Source organism: Myodes glareolus, unplaced genomic scaffold, assembly GCF_982192425.1.
Source record: "Myodes glareolus unplaced genomic scaffold, mMyoGla1.1 HAP1_SCAFFOLD_181, whole genome shotgun sequence".
Classification (NCBI taxonomy): Eukaryota; Metazoa; Chordata; class Mammalia; order Rodentia; family Cricetidae; genus Myodes; species Myodes glareolus.
Genome location: NW_028263331.1, coordinates 1,276 through 7,500, shown reverse-complemented (window position 1 = coordinate 7,500; position 6,225 = coordinate 1,276). Strand labels below are relative to the sequence as shown.

General features: G+C 57.8%; 1 long non-coding RNA gene across 1 annotated transcript; it reads left to right on the top strand.

The window, feature by feature from the left end:
* The first annotated feature begins 4,045 nt into the window (after positions 1–4,045).
* Positions 4,046–5,018, top strand: LOC148117033 (uncharacterized). The gene is made up of 2 exons (XR_015737220.1): positions 4,046–4,390; positions 4,724–5,018. It is a non-coding gene; the product is annotated as an uncharacterized LOC148117033 (long non-coding RNA).
* Positions 5,019–6,225: the final 1,207 nt, after the last annotated feature.

Below are 6,225 nucleotides of genomic sequence, written 5' to 3'. Positions count from 1 at the left end.
ACGCCGCAACGAGCGACACACACGCACGCGACGCGCACGGCGAGGCCGCGGACGCGGGAACGGCAAAGACGGGGAAGCGCGGGAGGGACCGCTCGCGGCGGGCACGGACGGTGCGGACGGGTGGGACCCGGGAGCCCACCGCCACCCAGCCCCGCTCTTCCCGCTCGGCTCCGCGCCCCGAGGCGTGCGCACACCATCCCCCTCGGGGGAGCGGGGTGACCGGGGGGGGGGTCCCGCGGCGCTCGGGCGCGCGCACGACGCGGGCCCCTTCGTCCCCCGACCACGGGTAACAACATCCCAGGCTCCGGCACGGCACGCCGGCGTCACGGCACGCTCTCTTTTGCCCCGCGTGGTTCCTCCCCGGACTCGGAGCGAGGAGGCGCGGGCCGCAGCGGGCACACAAACGCTCGGGTTCCCCCCCCAAAAGTCGGGACGCGGCGAGGGGAACCCGGCCAGAGCTACGCGCATCGGGCGGGTCACGGGGCGGGCCGGGGCGACCCAAGGCGGGTCCGACGGGAGACCCCAAGCACGCCCTTTCATCGGATCGCTAGAGAAGGCACTTTTCTCGCTGAGGGCGGGCGGGACGGACCCGGCCCGACGAGCCCCCGGCCGCGGCAGCCCCAAGAGCGGGGGAAACGACGCTCGATGATCTCGAACGTGGCGAGGCGGGGGGGGTCTGCGGTATCGGTAAGGGCTTCTCTTTATCTTTTTCCTTCCGGGGGCGCATTCTCGAGCGTAACGCGGACAGGGGGGACCGGACCGAGAAAAAGCATAAACTACAAACTAGGTCCCCCGAGAGCCAGGCCTCTCCGGCACCACCCACCGGCTCTGCACCGGACGGGGAGGCATTCTAATCGTTTACCATTAAAACCCACCTCGAACGGTGAGAAGAACAGAAAGGCCGGCCGCGACAGCTCAACACCACCACACGGCGCTCAAAAGCCTACGGGAGAAGGCAGCGCGTGGTGGGCCGCTCGCCCGATCTCACAGGAGCTTGCGAGAGACGGTTCATCGTCCCCCGCTCACGGAGGGGGGGACGGACGCAGAGAGCCTCTTTCTTACCGCTCGCCTCGACCCCCACACGAACACACACCTTCGCAGAGGAACACCGCCGAAGGCCGGACCGCGCGCGGGAGGGCACACACGTCGGAGAAACGGGAAACGCCGCCGCCGCTCAGTACCGGGCACCTCTGAAGATCGGCCTGGAACGCTCCAGGAGCACCTCGAGGATCGCGAGCGAGACGCGCGCACACAAAGCCCGTTCGGGAAGGGCGTGTGACGCGGCACACATCGGCCAACCCTCTCCCGGCTCGGAGGGAGGAGGGCCGCACGGGCCACACACGGTGGGCGGAGCGAAACGCGCGAGGGGGGGCAGACGCCGGAGCCCCTGACGCGCCTCACGGGAGCCCCCACGAACCACAGCGGGGAGTGCGGGGGGGCTTTCACAGGGCTCGTGCCGGAGAGACCGCACCCCTGCCTTCCACACACCACCAGTCAAAGGTGGGGAGGACAGACGCGGGGCCCACTGGCAGAACGAGAAGAGCGGCCGCCATTCGCCATGAATGTCCGTCCCTCGCCTGGCGCGGCTTAGGCCTCCGACCCGAATGAACACAGGGCGAGAGCACCACATCGATCGACAAGCGGAACCGGGGAGAAGCGAGCGAGAGAGGGCACCACAGACCCGACCGACTGCCACCAAAAAAAAAAAAACCCTTCACACACCACCTCCGAAACAAAAAAGAAAACCCTTCACACACCAACTCCGAAACCAAAAAAAAAAAAAAAAAAAAAAGCGGAGTGGAGTGGGCCAGCCACAGGGGAAGAAAAGGTGTGCACTCGGGAGGCACATAAGCAAGCAGCAGAAAGCCGGGCTGGGTCACCCTTCCCCCCAAAGGCCTTATGGAGACTCGGGAGCTCCACAACCTGGGGATGGGAAAAAAAAGTGCACTCGGGAGTCACACGGGAACAGGGGACTGGGGCACCCACCCAGTCCGTGGAGACTCGGGAGCTCCACCGCCTGCTGATCCCCAAAAGGAAAAAAAAAGAAAACCCTTCACACACCACCTCCGAAACAAAAAAGAAAACCCTTCACACACCACCTCCGAAACAGAAAAGAAGACCCTTCACACACCACCTCCGAAACCAAAAAAAAAAAAAAAGCGGAGTGGAGTGGGCCAGCCACGGGGGAAGAAAAGGTGTGCACTCGGGAGGCACATAAGCAAGCAGCAGAAAGCCGGGCTGGGTCACCCTGCCCCCCAAAGGCCTCATGGAGACTCGGGAGCTCCACAACCTGGGGATGGGGAAAAAAAAGAAGAAAACCCTTCACACCTCCACCTTCAAAACCAAACACAATGGTGGTGGTCGCGGGGAAGAAGCGGTGTGTGCACTCGGGAGGCACATAAAAGCAGGCAGCAGAACGCCGGGCTGGTTCACCCTTCCCCCCAAGGCCTCATGGAGACTCGGGAGCTCCATAACCTGGGGGTGGAGAAAACAGTGCACTCGGGAGGCACACAGGGGACCCACCCAGTCCGTGGAGACTCGGGAGCTCCATCTGATCCCCAAAAGAAACTTGGAGAAAAAAAAAAAAAAAGCACCGGGACGGTAAGGGAAGAGCACCGGGAGGCAAGTCCCACCATCCAAACTGCACGGGTGACAACCACGAAGCGGGAACGCCTGACACGCCACGTAGGTTGGGTTAAACGGGAAAAACGACCCAGCGAGGCTCGGAAGAGACCGCAACCTACAGAGTCCTTTCATGTCACCCACTTCAAGGACAGCGTGTCAGCACCTATCTGCAGGTACAATAAGGACAGATAGCAACCACTAGAAGAATGACACCAGGTACAGGGAGCAATTCACAGACCACAGGGGACTCCTGAAAGTGAGGCTGGGTGACATGTCCCAAAAATGTCCCCATAAACAAGAGAACCGACCCTCAAAGGAACAACTGGTCGACCTCATGACCATGAAAGGACCGAGAGAGCGAGGTGGACATGCCACAAAGCCGGGCGCCCAGCCTCCTCCCGGCCGAGGACCCTGCGACCAGCCGCTAGGGATGGAGCAGGGCAAGAAAAAAAAATACCTGACGGTACAGGAAACCGGGGACCAGTGAACAGAGAAGCCGTGACCGCAGCCTCCTCTCGGCCTCGAGACGACGAGGCCCGCCTCTGAGGACCGAGAGTTCTGGCAAGGAGAAAAACAAAAGAAAAAAAAGAAAAAAATGCTCCGAGGCCACCCAACGAGTACGGACCAGGGAGGCGAGAAAGCCGTCGAGACCACAGTCTCCTCTCGCCCTCAGGATGGCGAGGCCCACCGCTGAGGACCGAGGAAAAAATATAAATAAATAAATAAATAAATAAATAAATAAATAAATAAAGCTCCGAGACCCCCAACGAGTCCGGACCAGGGAGGAGAGAAAGCCGGGACCACAGCCTCCTCTCGGCCTCAGGATGGCGAGGCCCGCCGCCGAGGACCGAGGGTTCTGACAAGGAGGAAAATAATCAAAAGCTCCGACACCCCCAACGAGTCCGGGCACGGGCGGCGGGGAAGAGCCGTGATCAACCAGCGCCCCCTCTCGGCCTCGGGTCGCCGGGGACCCAGGGCTCTCTCTTAGAGAGAAAAGGCGAGGGAAAGACAGCTTTGAAAGCCGGGGTACTTCACCCATCCTGGGCCTGGCCGGACCCGACACCTAGCGGTGGGACGACGCGAACGACTCAAGCCTTCTGGTCGACCCGCTCAAGTCTCCCGGCACCCTCCCCAGCCGTGGCTTTCGTTCGGTTCCATCCCAGACGCACCCATAGGCGACTCTTCCGGCACAACCTCCTACACAGAGACCGTCCCCAAGCACGACACCGACCGCGGGACACGCCCGCCCGCCAGCCGGGACTCTCGTCACTCTTTCCGCCTCACAAAAGCCACTTCGCCCTCCTTGTCGGCGACCGAGGACCAGGAGCGTTGCACAAAACGGCCAACACCGCTAGGTGGCGCCCGACGACCCACCCGACCCACAGAGATCGCTCGCTCGGCCGCGGCGTCTTCACCTTCTCTGGCGCGACAGAGTGTCCTCCCACGCTCACGCCCGGAGGTGACACGCACCCACGACAGGGCAGGGGACTCCCCGTCGTCGGTTCCCCCACACCCCATCCCCGAACGTGGGTGAACGCGGGCTGGCCGGGACGGACGTTCGGGAGGAGCCACGGACGCTCAGGCTACGAAAACGAAAGGAGGAACCGAGACCACAGGCAGCTAGCTAGGAAAACAGGCCAATCGCTCTCCCTCGTGGAGAGGGAGGGAGGGAGGGAGGGAGGCTCACGGGAAACAAAGAGTGCGTCTCCACGATCAGTGACAGTATTAAGTGGGCCAGTCGAGGGGCTGCGACACTTAGAGCACGGTGAGAGGGAGAGACCGAGGGACTGAGGGAGACCGAGGACCGAGGGAGGGAGGGAGGTGGCCATGGCAGGCAGTCTCCTGCCATCCGAGTCTCCTTTCAAAGACATAGACTTCACCTTGGCCACTGCTTACTTGCTTGCTTGCTTGCTTGCTTGCTTGCTTGCTTGCTTGCCTGCTTGCTTGCTTGCAGTTCTTTTTCTCCACACCACTCCCCACACCCCCGGCACCTACTTCTCAGACTAAATACCGAGTCAGAGAAAATGAAAACAGTCGTGGAATAATGTGTTTGTTTGTGTGTGTGTTTTAAAATATCTCCATTGGATTTCATTTCCAGGAATAATAGGGTCATGCGGATCTGTTGTGAACATTTTCACTTAGGACGGAGAAAATTAAAAGGTCGTTTGATGGATTTCTGGTGGAGGGTCTATTTCCCACCGCGATGAAGATGATCTCCTGATCCTTGTACTTTCAGTTTCTGAGTGCTGCTGGCATGACAGACACGGGCCCTCACACGCGCGTTGACGAGACAGTACTGACTGAGTGACAGCATGGAGCCCGTAGGACAAGGCTTCGGCTTCCCCTTCCCCTCCCACATAAACCAGAAAAATAAATAAATAGATCAATAAATACCCAGAGGCAGAAACATGGAAGCAGCTTCTCAGACCCTTTAGAGAAGGCTCCTGAGGTCTGACTGGGGTGACACACGTGGCAGAGGAGACGACTAGGCCAGGGCTCCTCCCTTCACAACCATCATCCAGGCCCCCAGCACTGCCTGCCTGCCTTCCTCCCTCCCTCCTTCCCTCCTTTTATAAATGCCAGGTTATTTATTTTAATTTACTTATTTTTAATTGCGTTGGGAGGCTAGACATTTTTGGGTTTTCGGGAGTGGACAGACATACGAAAGGAAGGAAGGAAGGAAGGAAGGAAGGAAGGAAGGAAGGAAGGAAGGAAGGAGAGAAAGGATCAGAGCAGTGAATATACAGGTGCACTGTCATTACACCAATGTGGACTGCAGATAGAAAATAAGAGGAAGAAAAAAAGAATAGAATGTCACCAAAAGGTCAGCCTGGTCTATAAAAGTGAGTTCCAGGACAGCCAGAGCTATTCTATGAAATTGCCCGAGTTCAAATCAGCAATTTCCCAACTCCAACAAGAATGTTTACAGGAAAGGCAACAGATAAAGGCCCATCAAAGAAGTCCAGTGGAGCTGTAGGCACACCCTTTGAAACTTCTCTATTGCAAGGTCACAGAGTTAGGAAAGGATCTTGATCTTAAACTTTCCTTAATAGTAAGTCTCTGTGTGTATCATACTCAAGCCAAGTGCCCTCAGAGCTCATGGAAGATGAAACAGAGCTCTACAATAAGAGACGGGTGTTGGGGTGGGGGGGATTCACTCAAGAAAATTAAAGCAAAGCCCTACACTAACCCTGGCACACAGTAAAATCAGTCCTATGAGGAAATTTTTAGCTCTAATTGCCCACGTTTTACAAAGGCTTCTAACCGGGAAGTGATGATGCATGCCTTTAGTTCCAGCACGCGGCCTGGTCTCCAAGAGTGAGTTCCAGGACTGACTCAAAAACTAGAGAGAAACCCTGTCACAAAAAAAGAACAAACAAACAAAAAAATCTATTACATAAATCAATAGATGCATACATAGATGGAAGAATAGATGAGAGACAGACAGAAAGAGAGAGAGAGAGAGAGAGAGAGAGAGAGAGAGAGAGAGAGAGACCCAAACCCCATCTTCTGTCTTCTGATGGTACCAGGCTCTCTCCCAGGGGTCACAGAGGAAGGTGGGCAGGCAGCAACGCAGACAGTGTACGTGTGTGATATCAA